The sequence below is a fragment of the Lissotriton vulgaris genome, chromosome 8 (assembly GCF_964263255.1).
Source record: "Lissotriton vulgaris chromosome 8, aLisVul1.2, whole genome shotgun sequence".
Taxonomy (NCBI): Eukaryota; Metazoa; Chordata; class Amphibia; order Caudata; family Salamandridae; genus Lissotriton; species Lissotriton vulgaris.
In genome coordinates, this window is record NC_141696.1 from 139983973 (window position 1) to 140000359 (window position 16387).

The following is a 16387-nucleotide window of genomic DNA, read 5'->3' on the forward strand; positions in this document are numbered from 1 at the left end:
GCAACATGTCTGCGGTGTGGCAGCCACTCAGCCCAGACATGGATTTTAGGTTCGGGGTTTGGAGGGCATCTCTAAGATGCCCTCTCGTGCATCTTACAATAAATCCCACACTGGCATTAGTGCAGGTTTAATGTGCTGAGAAGTTTGGTACCAAACTTGTCAGTCTTCAGTGTCTACTATTATGGTGCTGTGGAGTTCGTAATGACTACCTCCCAGCACCATATACTCTTAAATGGCATCCCTGCACATACAGGGCCCAGGAATGGCCATGGGTACTGTAGGGCCACAGGGCTCATGCACCTGTGCCCTCACCTCTGGCGTAGGGCGGGCACACAGCTAGAGGGGTGACTGAAGTATGCCAGGGTAGTGGGGTCTGTGGGCATGGCACACAGGGATGTGTGCCATGTCAACTCTTGTTTTAGTTCTGCACTCAGCCTGCAAAGGCAGTGTGTGGGTGCCAGGGTACAGGGCCCTTGAGGGTGGCAGAATAAGTGCTGCAGCCCTCGGGTCTTCTCTGTTCACCATGCCCTGGGTACCTAGGGTACCATTTACTAGGGGCTGACAGGTGGCCAGAGATGCCAATTGGGTATTTTGTTTCAGCATAGCTTTTCTTTTTAGAGAAGGAACACAGGCCCTGGGTACCTGATTGGCAGGGACACAGGGCACACTCAGTCAAAGCACATCAGCAGTTCAGAAGTGGGGGCATACCAATGCAAGAAAGATGGCACTTTCTCACACATAGTAAACAGTTTTCGATTTTTCTTCCCTATATTGTAGTGGTAATTCGAAGCGTGGCAGTAAGAACACTGTTAGTCAAGGCCAGACCTAGAGGCTTTGTCCATGTTCTAATCTTGAAACCAGCAGCGTTCTTATTGGCATGAAACAAAATGGCAAATAAGCACACAATTGTATTTGATTCCTTGCCAGGTCCAAATTTCTCTGTGGTCAAACTCGGTCCAAACACAAATGGTATGATTCCTGTTAATTCAAAAACCCATCCAGGTAAATCTTTAGTCATAAACACTGCAGCTGACCTGTTTCATTTTCCTGGACTCTTTCAAGGCTGCAAAATCTTAGTACACCATTTTCAGCACAGGCACTTTTCACTGAAAGTGCCATTGCATTGGTTAATAGTACTTAGTAAAATAGTACTAAACAGTTTGCGTAGTCTTTACACAGGCGCACATGCCTTCCGTCTTGGTCTTTATGGTTCTGTGACTCATAACTACTCAGCAAAGTTCTTCCAGGGCACAGCCCTTTAACTTCCGGTAGTGCGGAGTATTGTGTAAACTTACTAGCAACAGCAGTTTCTTAACAGCAATGAAATCCACTCTCATGCAAAATACGACAGGTAATGTTTTCCAGTTTTTGTGAAGCTGCGGTTTTGCTGGCTAGCGCCTAGTGGCCCCCTGTTGTGCCGTAGGTATGTTTCAGTAGTCTTGGTTAGGTTACAGATGGTCTGCTTATTAATCTTAGATCTTCAGATGGGTTTTCCAGTCGATATAGAAATCAAGCCCAACCAGGGCTGCTTCTCAGACCAGGATCCAACTGACAGACCCGGCATACCAAACATTCCAATGACCTCACATTCACACTAACATTCCACTCACACTGGCTGAACAGCAGAATCAGAAATAGGGACGATTTAAGGTATAAACCTTAGATATAAAACACCTTCCCTCTTTATAAAATAAAGAAAGTAAAGGGCAACATTGCAGTAACATCACAGTAATACCAAAGAAATTGCAATACAAGAATTGCAAATGCACATATGTAAGAAAACATTCTAGAATAAGCAAGGTCAAACGTGATTTATAAAAGAAGCAGTAAAGGAAATCAAAAATTGGTAAAATACAAAATGTAACAGTATTGCAATGAGAACACTAAGTAAAGTGAAACACGAAAACAGAGTAAAGAACTAGGCAAGACAGACCTCTCCTTACTTAGCAGAGAAATTGAAGCAGTTTCAAAAGGAAGGAAATAGTAAAAGAATAGAAAAGCAAACGTAGAAAATTACATAAACTAAGTTAAAAAAAAACTAACCAAGAAGTAATGAAACCACTGTAACCACCACCAGCTGGCCAGACTAGGGAGGAGGATGTAAACACTAAACACAGGAAGAAGGAAACTCCACAAACAAAGCAATGAGTGACTAGCACCCAAAACAAAGCAATTAAAGCAGGTGACATACACCTAACACATCAACCTAGAGAAAGAAATGTAGTGGAGTGGAAATGGTAAACACATTAAAGAGAATCCCCAAAATTAAATGCAAGGAAAATGCGATCTGGGTATAATTTCAGCTTGCTGCTCAGCCAGTGATGTGTGTAGAATGTTAGTATGAGTAATGATGTCAGTGTTGGCTGTGTGGGTGAGTGTAGGGCTGAGCTGGAAGCGGACGCCACACCCCCACGTGGCCCCAGTGCCAGCAGTCCTGAGGCTCGGTGCGCGTGATGTATGTCACACTGGGCCCTGTCACACAGGACTTACGAAAGGTATCGGCTGCCCACTCCGTGACGGCGGCTGGATGCCCCGCTTTTTAAGTTCAAAATGATTTTATTGAAACAATATGCAAACAGAAGAATTCGACCAATACAATACAAAAGAATAATTCTCATATCGTTTTGATTGGCTTTAATCTCCTCTACTAACCCCTGAGGGATCCCTGGTTGGGAAATAAAGTTGCAACATTCCTATTGCTTCGGCTTTAGCAAGGTGCTTTCCACTATCCTGGAGTATGTGTGCTTTTAAGGGGCAGTGGCAGGAAGACAGTGCCTACCACAGCCCCTCAGTATCCCTGAAATAGTCCAATCTTACCCCAACACACTCCTCAAATTCTGTGCAGGGTGGGGATCGGGCGTGTGCCCCATTAAGTTTTCGTTATTGTTTGCAAGTTTTGAGTAATGTGGCTGATTCAGTGTTTGGTTATTTCCTTTCCCCCTCTCCTGCTTTGCCATGCTCGAACGAGTATGGTACTTGACAAGCCTAAATATAACATCTAGTGGGTTGCTGTAATTGGGGCCATATAGTATCTCCCCAAAGATACCTGTGTCTTTAAATTTTAGCTTTATTTGCACTATTACCAACAAAAACCCATTGCAAATGGGTATTGAAACAAGTATCAAATGTGTTATCCTCGTCAAGAAGTGGAGAGAAACGGGCACGTTCTTTAAAAGCATTCATCAGGATGAGCTAAAATGCCATGACGGCATAAGTTGAATAAACTGTAAAACCAGTGCTTAATTTGTAAAAAAAAGTCTAAGCCCCCCCCCAGTCCACCATTCAGAAACTGCAAGTGATTCAGAATTGTGCGGCCCACCAACTCTCCAGATTTCTCAGACATTCGGCGAAACTGGCACTAAAGAGCCTTCACTGGCTCCCAATTTTTGCCAGGATACAGTTCAAAGCCATGTGCTTGGCTCATAGAGCCATTCGGAAGACCGTTCCGGTCATTACTCACTCCCTTGTCATTCCCTATCACCCCCCTTGGAATCTGCGTCCAAGACTCTCCTTCCTGGCCACTCCTAGGAAAATACTAAGCCAGATGAGGCGGACACTTTTTCCCCTGAATGAATCTAACCTCAAAGTCCCTCCCCCTCACTCTGCAGAAGGAAACTAATCTGTTGGCCTTCCGCAAGCTCCTTAAAACCCATCTCTTCAAGGCTTCGCTCTAACATTGCTGTTCCTCTGCCACTGGGTCCAGAAGCGCTAGGAGGCCTCAGGGAAGCTACGTGCTATATAAATTTAAATTCATTCAAGTAACTTTTCCACATCTGACCATAGACCTCTGGTTGAGAGTTACAGCAGATGAGCTCCCCATCCATCCATGGATGTATCTGCTGTAAGTTTCATCCTGTTTGACACATGTAGGAAACACTGTCCTGCATTCAGAGTTGCTTAAAACATCCACCACAGCAATGCCGGTTTGAGCCCTCTTGTGACTTGCACTTTATGCTACCAAGAGCCCTCGATTTGCTTTCTTTGCAAACTCTTTTCCTGCTGAATTGGCATCATGGGGAGCCTGCATAAATGAGAGGCCTAGGCATAACTGTTGGGCCTGGCATTCTTGGCAAGGTTTCACCTGACTTTTTGCCTCTACCTTCTGTGTTTTTGAGTGTGCTGGATTTCATTTTTTGCTGGCATAGGTACTCAGGGCACTTTGCCACTGCTGATCATTTCCAAAGTGCAAGCGCTCCCTGTGCAAATTGTGACTATGATTCGTTATCCATGATTGGTATATTTACTGGTAAGTTCCTAGTACACTGTGCCCAGGGCCTGTAAATCAAATGCTAGTAGTGGGCCTGCAGCACTGATTGTGTGATCCACACCTGTAGCCTTTCAAATGTGTCTCAGACCAGCCACTGCAGTGTCTGAGTTCAGTTTTAACTGCCATGTTGAACTGGCGAGTGCACCTACTTCCCTTTTCTTCCATGTAAGTCACCCCTAAGGAAGGCCCGAGGTACCCCCATTGGCAGAATGCAGTGTATGTTAAAGGTAGTACATGTACTGGTGTGTTTTACATGTCCTGATAACGAAATACTGTTATATTTCGTTTTTCACTATTGCAAGGACAAGCTCTCCCATAGGCTATCATTGGAGATGCCTTTTAACATTTTACAATTGTAACTTTCAATTGGGATCAACTAGCGATTTGGGGGCGTATTATCTAGGAAGTGGTGGTGAGAGGTGTTGGCCTCCTTAGCTTAACACCTCCTCGCCACTTTAGAAAGCCAGGCTGCACCATATTACCAAAGATATGGTGCAGCCTGGCATTTCCCCCTGCGATGGCGCACAGTCTCACAACAAAGCTGGCACCCTTGCACCAGAGTGCATGGGCGTACGCAGGGGGGGGGGCAAGGAGGGGCGCTTGCCCCCCCCTGGAGCGACCCTCCTTGCCCCCCCCTGCGGACGCCCATGAAAACCGTCACTTCAAGACTAGGTCCTCACTCTTTCCTCTCCTTTCTTTGCTTCCCTGGGAAATGGATCCAAAAAAGACGCTTTTGCTGGAAATGTCATATTTTTCTGACATTTTAATTCCAAAGTGCATATTGGGAATAAAAGGCTAAAAAGATGAAAATAGATAAATAACTAAAGTAAGACAGAGTGGTAGCAAACTGGCCAAAATGATTTTATTCACACTGAAACACAGTAGTGTCACTTTTACAGAGTTTGCCAGTGAAGTACAGAGTGTCAGTGAAGCGCTATTTTTGTTTTCTTGTCTTTGTTTTCCCTGGACTTGTAACTAGTGCACCAATCCTGGAGGTACTGCAATCTGTGGATTGGAAAACAAAATGTGTGCTGCGGCTCTGCGTCCAGGGATGTGGTCTTTTTACCATACTGCTTAAGTTTAGTAAGGATATAAGCAATGGCCATTGAAATGGGTCTATTCAGGGCCCTGTAGTCGTGTCCTTAACTTCAAGCATAAGCACTCACTGATTTCTGAATAGTGAGTGTAAAAGTTTTACGGTAACCATGTTGTTCCTGCTTACATTTCCCATGGTTTGCTAAATTTTGCATTCCCTATAAGTGTTTGCTTTTTCCAGGATATTACTTTTTTTTGTAGGCCGCATATTGCTCTTGTCTAGTGCGTAATTTAAATTGAGCCGCATCCAGGTGTTTATAGCGGGCAACAATTGGGTTGTAGTTGAAGACAGTGGGAGTTTTTCTCAGTGGGGCAGTACAGTGTTCAGTGGGGGAGAGGATGTGGCACTACGGTCAGAGCTGCTGAATTTGCAACTGGGAACCAGGTTCAGCCTTAATAACCAGTCCACCAGACCACTCTCCTGCAAGAGCACAATCACATGCTAGACCGTAGAAGGCTTCGCAACACCTTAGAAGTCCTGGTGTCTTCACACCAGCAGGTGCACCCTAGCATGACAAGTGTAGGTTAACCTTCAATGCTTGTCCACCACTATCCATGCTGAAGTTCACCTCCAGTCTGCGGGCAGGCCTATGAAGCAGCATACCCTAGAACAGTCACTGAGGTCACAGGACCCTTGAAGGGCCAGCTCTAGTGCAGTGCAACCAGTGTGACGGCACCAGGTGCTGACTTTAGGTGAAGGCATCATGTTTGCTAGTATATTATGGTTTTAAAAACGCTTGCTGCCTCCTTCTTCCTGGCCTCTAGCATTTTTCGGCAACAATAAAAATGTCAGGATGACTCTGGTGATTAATGTTCTTCCTAGAGAGAGAGAGCAGAATTTTTTCTAGTGGACTCATGGAAAGGTAGCTCAGAGGGTTAATGTACCGGCTGCAAAGAACATGCGCCATGCAGATCACAAAGTGCACATAATGTAAATAGGTCAGTAGGCTTCCGCTTTTGTCAGAGATCCTTTTGTTACTTGCAGTTTATAAGTTAAAATCCTAACTTAGAACATTGAGCTATTAACTGTCATCTAAGAGCTGCATACAAACTGCAAGGTATAAATTTGAGCGTTATGTCCCCCCCCCCCGTCCCCCAGTCTTTGATTATCCTAATGTCCCAAAAAGTGTTCTTTTGGACAGAAATCAATTCTGATTATTAAGGAAAACCCCCACCATGGTATTACGTTTTATATTCCGGGTATTGTTTCTACGGACCAATCACTATAAAACTATACGGGCTACTAGTATGGTTGTCATGTGACTCCTACACCTTGTAGTCCTTAGTCTTATGTAACTTTTCTATACAGTGATTTACACACATAATGATTGTCTCTGTGTAATGTATGTGATGTAAAGTGCTCTGACACTCTGCAATGGTATGAGTGGTGCTGTAAGTCAAATTAAGTGCATCTGAGAGGTTATGGAAAATGGGGGGCACAGTTAAAGGGTGGTAGTGAGGGAATCCATGGCAGAGGTGGTCATTGGGGGGCACTAACAGACATTAATGCAAAGGACACCACTAGTGCTGTGACTGGCCCTACCCTTGAGGCCAGTCTGCCTCACCCATAGGTACCTCCATTGGCCTTGTTTCAGCAGTAGTAGCTGCAACTCACCAGGAATTGGCAGTGCAGGATTTGCACGCACACCAAACTAAGTTAGCAAACTTAGTCACCCAGCTTCATTCACAAGCACTTTTACCATGTGCTGACTGCTGTGGGGCCACTGCGATTAATTATGCTGCGAAGGATGACAACATTATGCCGTAGTGTTGACTAAATTATGCATTAAAAAAAAAGGCTGCAGCGTAATGCAGTATGTTTTCAGATATTTAATTATTTTGACATGTGTACACATGCTAACAGCCTCTGGAAACATTTTGCCTTATTTGTACCAGTGTAACATACAAAGGCAGCAGTGAGAAAGGTGGCCAGTCAACCTTTACAATAGGCCATCCACTCCGCAGCAACACAAGTCACATTTTATATTAACTTTTTATATGTTTGAGCTACAAACAATTTATTCGTTCAAATGGTCAGATCATGCAGCAGATCTTGCATTATGAGGCAAATAAGGCAGAGCCATAATTTTAGAGAAAACATTTGCAAACTAGGATATTTTGCCATTCATGTCTGAACTGCTGTTGTGGAAAAAGGGAGTAGTGCTGATGCCAAACTCCATGGCTCGGAGACAAATGGCTTGTGTTTCCACATTTTATCGTATTTGGTACATTCTGTGATTAAAATATATTCACAAAGGGGGATATGCTTCTAATGTCAATAACTCGGGGAGGGATCCGGGGTGCAGTGTCTTGAGGTGGTGTAGCAGTCCCCTGAGTCATGCCGATATTCCTTGTTGCGTACACTTGTTTGTCATTGTGATTACCATCGACCACATTCTACTATGAGGACCGCTCTGTAGTAGGCCCTTGCCTACATCTCCTTATGTGATTGCATCAATGCCACAAATGCCATTCATGGGGTTCTTGTTCTTGTTATGTTTTTGTTTGGATTGGTATAGCATCATATAAGAAAATTGGCGGAGGTATTGATATTGACCAGGGGATTCTGGGAGCACAAGAGCAAATCCCTTTCATTGTTTCGCAGGTTTAACGAGATGCCGCCCTGATGGAGCAAGGATTTGCACGAAAAGCACCTTGCTCACATACAAGAACCTCGCCTAATGTATAATCATATTAATCCAGTTGTTCGTCATTTATTATACGTTTTCCCAAACCCGCGGGTGTCCCCAGGATGCTTGCTCGTATGTCTTTTCCATACTAACGAAGCTTGCACTAAAGAAACGACTGCTTCGCTGAAATTCAGTCTGCGCATGCGTCGGTCATACCCATGTGATGTGACGCACTCGCATTCTGGAGGGAATCTATTGCACATGCGCACTGTTGCAAACATGACTGCTTGTCCTTTTACCACGCTCTGTGCTTGCTACAGCTGCTTCAGCCTATCTGTCCTTTCGCACTAAAACGTAACCTAATAGTTATTATAAAGTAAGGGATGTTTAGAATTTATCATGGTCTACAGTGTGATCATTTTATATGTGATTTTAATTTGTTTTCGCTTACTTTTCATGTACCGCGTCTCTGGGGCTGGGAAATTCGGGAGCGGAGCCATACTTGAGGCTCTGCTGGGATCCATCAGGTGACCAGGGAAAAACTCTACTGCGCAGAAGCTGAAACCAGCCAGCTGGCTCCTGAAGCACAATGCGCCTGAGAAGATCCCTGGGAAGACTGACTCTCACCTTGGAAGAAGTAATTCTGTTGCTACCAAGCATGAACTTTACTGTATTGCTGTATGCTTATGCATGGGAACGTGAACCCAAGGGGCGGGTAGGAAAATTATAATAAGGGTGAGAAAGTCAAATTCTAGGAGGTGGTAATGACCGCACCATCTCTCCTGACCAATCATAGTGTGGGAAGCTGTCACTTGCAACATTAGTGGGTGGTCTGAGGGACCCCAAAATAGTATAATTGCCCTAGTTTAGCTTAGGAAAATTGTCCGACTTGTCCGAGTAGCAGACCTGTCACTGACCCTACGAACTCTATAGGTGCTCAATCTGAGAGTGCTGCGGAGCACTCTGTCCATACTTTCCACAAACTCCTAAGGGGTGGAAATAATCCTAAGTGCTGGCGAAGCACTTTGCTGGGGAAATTCGAAAACCCAATCGGGGTTACTGGCGGATTACTTGCAGGAGGGGGTAACGCAGGCGTTGCTGTCCGAAGCTGTAGGTGTTGGTCGTACCCTGGGAGGCCCAGTCTTGACCTGAAACCTGAGGGGTATCCTGTCCTGATCTGTCCGTGGGCTGTACCTGCTCGCATCCTGGTATTCCAATTCCTTGAGGGTCCTGTCCCCGTCTTTCCAAACTGACCCGTGGCCAGGGTTAGTCTTCACTCCCATTTAGGTAAATATAAGGTGTGGGTTTGCGTTTTCTCATAGTCTTTCCTCACTTAAACTCATTTCCTTCTTCTTAAAGGGAATATTCTTGACTTTGATATTCGTTCTTGAAATGCCAAACCATATATGTTTTACTTATTAGACTTGTTCCACATCTCTCCCTTCCTTTAGAAATTTTGCTGAACTGTAGAATTTATTAGTATGTTCCAAGTTTCCCCTTTCCTTTAGTACGATTGCGGTGAACTTAGCAAGAATAGTCCAAAGAACTTAGGTTAAGTACATGTTTTAGGTCTCATTCATATCCTATGTCCTAGTATTAAGTTGCAGTGACTAGTCTTGTTCTAAAAATTCCTACCTTTAGTCTTCCCATATACTCAAATGGTCTTAGTCTTAGTTCACAGTTACTTAATGGTTTTGATTTTGATGTTTGACGTGTTATTCTGCATATCGCTGATTGCCTTGGCATATTCTCTTTGAATTCTTACATAAAACTTTTAACATCATCAGGTGTCTGTGGTCATTTTACAGAAAATTGTGGATAAGTATGTTCTGAAATATAAAGGGTATTTTTCTAGGTCCCCTGTCTACTTTTTCCCTAATAGCTCCAGATCTGTCATAAGTATTTGTGCCTGTGGTAAGTCAGGTGCATGGTCAGCAGAGGTGTAAAACCAAACCTTAATTGCTCATAGAAGCGTGCAGGTGGAGAAAAAGAAACCATCACCCGGTTCACCCCAAATGTCAGTGGTGTATTAAAATTTTGCACGCCAGGGCCCGGTGCGTGTATGTAATTGGTAAACTCGGTGACCTGGGTGAACTGCGCGCTCTATCAGTAATTTTCTGGTAACCAGAGGATGGTTTGGACTAGTTAGATTAGGTAGACAGGATAGCTGATAAATAAACCGTGAAAATAAAATGTGCTGCTGAAATTTCTATGCTGCTGAATTTTTTATTACATTGATTTAAAGATTTTTGAAAAGTTTTAAGGATATATATGTCTATGTATATGAATGTTGCATTGCTGCTATTAGTGTGTATGCTATATTAACAACCGAATTGTTTGTAAGTGTTCAGTGTAGTCCGAATCCCCGGGGAAGTATTTAGCTAACGGTGAGCAGAATCCGGTTAGCTGTTGAAGTCACTGGTTTGAGGCATTAGTGCAGGGTTAGGAATAATTGGAAGCACTAATTAGGACCTTTGTTTGCATCTGAGTAAATGATAGCTACGAGTCCTTTATAAAACTTTCATTGCGATATCACCTAGTAAGGGTCGCATACGGAAGGAGTAGTAGGGTCTCCGAGGCTTGAATGGTAAGTAAATTAGTCCGCCGGTGAAAGCCTGACTTAGTATATATCCCAGGAAGAAGTGGATAAGTCAAGGGAATAACAGGTTCTATTTTACGTATGTGAATGGTTAGGCAAAGAAGCCTACCTAGAGTGAATGAAAAGTAGACAGAAGTGGTCTACTAGCAGCGAAAGAAAATTCTTTTATCTCTTTAGAACACTCAGACATAGTGGTAAACGTTGCGTGTTGACTAAGATTTGCATTCGCACTTTAGAGAGAGTAAAAAGTTTCCGTTACCTTGTGAAGGAAGGAGTCGGTCGGAAGACTGCTCTGACGTCACTCCGTGCCGCGCTGGTATTGGTCGAAACAGCGGGTGTGTAGTGAAGCCGAATTTGTGAAGGAGGGGTGAGTGCCGAAGCGTGAGACTCTGTCTTGCGAAAAGGCCGCGCACCCATTGGTTAAGGATTTTTGTATTCTCCAAATTGATTGGGTACTGCGAAATAAAAGTCGCGCTAGCATTGGAAGCACAAAGGTAAACAAAATTAATCAGGCCGAGTTAGAAGCGGGTCTGGAGAGTTATGTGGTATCCAGATTTTATACCGAATCCAAAGTATCTAGGATTTCATAAGGAGCAGATTTTACGAGGTAGACCGCACATGATGTATGGAATAAAAAGGAAAATGTCATTTACTGACAAAATAAAGAATTTTTTCAAAACTGATAAACCCATTAGAACGAGGGAAGGCGTGCTCATTCCCCCGCCAAATACTCCTGCCTCTTTCATGATGTTTGATAAAGGGTACTATACCTGTGTATGGTTAGAAAACTGGGCAAAGTATACTGCAGATGACGGAGTCCTAGCATTCCCTGTTGAAGGTACATTTAATGGTCGGATCCTGTTTAACCTAAGGACCCGCATGAATGAATTACACCCTAGACCTAGGTTGACCCAGTAGGAAGCTCTGGAAGAATGGGAGATTGAGGCTCTAGAAAGAGATAGACCCCGGATGGACAAGGGAGTAAGTAAATGGTATCCGAGGGTTCAAGCGCAAACCAAAGAGCAGAAAATGAAACAGTGGAGGCAAAATATGATGACAGAGGGATTGTTTCCAATGATGGGAGTGTTAGAAGAGAGGAAAGGAAAAAGTATGGAAAAGACCCATCATTTAATGCCTGTAGGGGACTCAGAAGATGAGCACTTAGAAGATTTGCTAATGAAAAATCCACCTCCCTATGTTGCTGAATCAGAACCTGTGCAATCTCCAAACCCATTTTCGAAATATCCCAGATGTCGGAGGGATAGTGATACAGATGGAACGGGTACAGACAGTAAAACCAGCAATGGGGATGGGTTTTGCAGACCAAAAACTACGGTCCCAAATTATCAGCCGTTCGGAGAAGATCCACCTCGGTTGGTTACTCCGACTGCTCCAAGTATTTATCCTCCCTTGGTACCTCAGGTATTGCATGACAATTCCGCAGAAAAAGCTTTACGAGAAAAGGAAAAAGAAGCCCTAGCTAGGCAGCGAGATGATTTAGTTCGAACCATTGCCTAGATACATCCCCATCCTGATTCCCTGACTATTCCAGTAACTATTGGTCCTGCTATTCCACTGTATAGGGATGACCTGGCTAGTCCTCGTCCTCCTGTTATCACCCCAATTATGCCAACTCCTAGCATTCCACTCCCGAGAAAAGAAATGCTCATAGATGATGATCAAGAAAGTGAATGTGAATCCGTGGTCCTGATGGATATGCCCATCAGGGAAAACAGAACTAGCATGTCAGGATCCAGAAGTCAGAATAAGGCAAAAGAGGTTCTGATTGGGAGCACGTCGGGGATTAGGAGTGCCACAGTAGTATCCCCAGAAGAATTAGACAGATGGACCAAAGAGCTGGAGAAAGAGACCACTCCCCAACCCAAAGCATTAGAAATATATAAATTAAGAATAGAAATAGAAGAAATGATGGCCGGAAATGTGGGAGTGGAACGCCTGAACTCTTTCAGTGAAGAAGAGTTACTGTTCATCAGTAAAAACTTTACCCGAAACGCCAGGTTGCTCCATGAAAGGTTATTGGACACTGCCACAGAAATGGGGATAGATATTAGCCGCTCCAAAATTCTTCAGAAACCCTACAGAGTAGATTTTTCCGACAAAGACTTGGAAAGCTTAAATGTAATGGGAAAACAGATCCAAATAAAGGAATTGCTGAAACTCTTACAGAAATGGGGGAATGTAGGAAAGTGGAGAACCCGGTGGGCAAAGAAAAAGGAAGACAGTAGAGCGAAATCACAAGCATCAGAATATGTACTGAAAGAAGTGACTCCCGCAGAAAAACTGTGTCCCATGAGAGAGGTCCCGGGGGGAAAATATGTTCATGTCCCCTGGTCCCGACAGGATATTGTGTCATTTACTAATGACTTCCCGAAATTACGGGAAAAACCAGTTGACTGGTACAGACAGGTTGAACGCTTCATCAAGGTTCAGAAATGTCTCCTGAAAGACCTGGATGGGTTTTTCGACATTGTAGTCCCTGTAGATTTATGGACCGATTGCAAAATTGAGATTGATTGGCCTAGTGAGGAATTTGCGAGAGACGAGAAAACAGGAGCTCCCGCACCTGAAGTAATGAGGAAATATGAGCAAGTCATACAATACCTCAAGAAAAAGGTTCCCGCAAAAGAAACAGATTGGACCCGAATAGATAGAACTACCCAAGAGCGTGATGAATCTGTCCATGCTTTTTATGAAAGGTTGCTGCAAGTGTTTAAGACTTACAGTGGAATCGATAATGTGGACATGAAGGACATGACCCATTTCAGTTACAGATTTGTGCTAGGACTAAGGCCTGAAATATCACAATGGATTCGAGATAATAAAATCAGTTGGCAGGGAAAACCTATAGATGATGTCTTGAAATACGCAAAATATTGCGAAGATGAAATTGAAAATAAAAAGAAGGCTCTCAAGGAAAAGGTAATGTGGGCACAGGTGAAATTAGCTGAACAGCAGGAAAAACAGTTAAGTAAATTAAATACTAATAATAATGCTCAGAATGCCACTGTTGGGGGAGGAGGGAAGCCCCGAACTAAAATGAGTCGAGAAGAGGCTATGAAGAAGTTTCCGTGCCATGGGTGCGGCCAGATAGGGCATTGGAGAGACGAGTGTCCACACCTGCAGGCCGGTAATGCCCCTGTAAATGGTTTAAATCCACAGGTGCAGAAAGAGGGGACGAGAAAGAACCAGCAACAGGTAAAATTACCTCCAGTACCTCGCGCTCCTAGACAAAATTTTAAGAATCAGGGTCAGCAGAATGAGAGGGCGGAAGTATGGGAAGTCGAGAATGAAAGAGATGCAGTCATTCCACAGTACTTGTTAAATGACACCTTCCTCTATGAAAATCAAGATTGACGGGGCCTGAGAGGGGAGGACGAGGAGTGCGTGCTTGGCGCCTCCTTACCGGTAGACCAGACTGGACCATACATTGAAGGAAAGGTTGAGGGAAAAGACGTCACCTTTCTGTTGGACACTGGGGCTACCAGATCTACTGTAAGAACGGTGGATGTTCCTAACCTACCCCTCTCGGGAGAAGCGATCCAAGTAGTGGGCGTCTCCAATCAAATAATAAGTACTCCAGTAACTGAACCAATGGAAATTTCTATAGGAAATTTCAAGGAAATGCACAGATTTGTAGTCTGTGATTCCAGTCCTGTGAACCTGTTAGGACGTGATTTGTTGTGTAAGATGCACTGTACCATCTATTGCACACCAAAAGGCGTCGAAATTCAGACCCCCGATGAAGATGGCCTGTACAAACTGATGTTGGTCAGACAAGATTCTGATATTAAACCCTTGACAGTTGAAGATCTGCCTGAAGAGCTCCAATTAAGAGTAGTACCAGAAGTGTGGGACTTCACAGGAAAAGATGTAGGCTTTATGGCAAATGTGGACCCAGTTAAAATAACAATAAAAACGAATGCTGTATACCCCAAAACCAGACAGTACAAAATGAGTGCAGAAGTGAAAGCAGGAGTAGCGACTGAGATTACCAGGCTGCTCGAAGCAGAAATAATAGAGGAAGTGATGAGCAGTCCCTGTAATTCGCCTATCATTGGGATCAAAAAGCCTAGTGGAAAGTACCGGGGGGTGCAAGATTTGCGCAAGGTAAACCAAATTGTTGTGCCTTGCTGTCCTGTTGTGCCTAACCCTGCAGTGATACTATATCAGATTCCCTGGAATGCAGAATGGTTCACTGTCATCGACCTGTGCCATGCATTCTTTTCCATCCCATTACATCCAGAAAGCAAGTTCCTTTTCAGTTTTGAATTTGACAGTCATATCTATGTCTGGAATCGTGTCCCCCAGGGGTACACCGAAAGTCCATCGATTTTCAACCAGATACTAAAGAAATGCCTTGAAATCCTAGTGCTGCCGTGAGAATCTGTTTTGGTGCAGTACATAGATGACCTATTAGTGGCATCCAAAACCCAGACGGACTGTGTTACCGACACAATTGCCTTGCTAAATCACCTAGGAAAGGGAGGACATAAAGTGTCGCCTGACAAACTACAGTTTTGTAAAAACTCAGTGAAGTATCTGGGGCACCAGATAGAAAAAGGAATCAGGAAAGTTACTACAGAAAGAATCAAAATAATTAAAGCAATGGAATTACCCAGAACTCAGAAAGAGGTGAGAATGTTCCTAGGAGTTGTGGGTTACTGCAGACAATGGATTGTAGGATTTGCAGCTCTAGCAAAACCTCTGATAAAAATGACCAAGAAAGGAGTAGAAGACCCCGTCAGTTGGGACAGTGAAAGCATGAACGCTTGGGTAACTTTGAGACACTGTCTATGTACCGCTCCTGCATTGGGTATGCCTGATTACACTAAGTCCTTTGAGCTATTCTGTGACACGAGAGAAAATTGTGCTCTTTCAGTCCTGACCCAGGAGCACGGATTAGTTAGACGACCGGTGGCCTATTTTTCGGCCACCCTAGATCCGGTGGCTGCTGGATTACCTGGATGCCTGAAGGCAGTGGCTGCTACTTGCGTCAGTCTGGAACAGAGTGAGAACATTGTCATGGGACATCACGTCACTGTATATGTTCCTCATTCTGTTGTAATCCTACTGACTAGAACTAAGACCCAGTACCTCACACCTAGTCGGCTGACTAAGTATGAGAGAATTTTGATTGGCGCTGAAAATGTGACCATTTCCCGGTGCAACGTCCTAAACCCTGCGACACTGTTACCTGTTCCTCTGGATGTAGAGATTGAAGAGGAAGGGGAACATAATTGCATCGATTTAACCGAATTCAGTACTAAGCCCCGTCCTGACATCCGTGAGATAGCATTACTTGATGGAGATCTTACCATCTTTGTAGATGGCTCGTGTTTAAGACATGAAAGTGGAAGACTGTGTGCTGCATATGCTGTGGTCACCTTGACGGAAACCATAGAAGCATCTTACCTATGCGAAGTGAAATCTGCACAAGTGGCGGAGCTCATTGCGCTAACAAGAGCATGTAAGAGGGGTAAGAACAAAAGAATAACTGTTTACACCGACAGCCAGTACTGTTCAACAATAAATTTGTTGAAATCCAAATGAGTGATGTGGATGAATGAAAAAGTTGGCATCTGTTTCCTTTATGTGGTGATGATAGTAAATATCATCAAAGAGGGGATTGATGGAGCAAGGATTCGCACGAAAAGCACCTTGCTCACATACAAGAACCTCGCCTAATGTATAATCATATTAATCCAGTTGTTCGTCATTTATTATACGTTTTCCCAAACCCGCGGGTGTCCCCAGGATGCTTGCTCGTATGTCTTT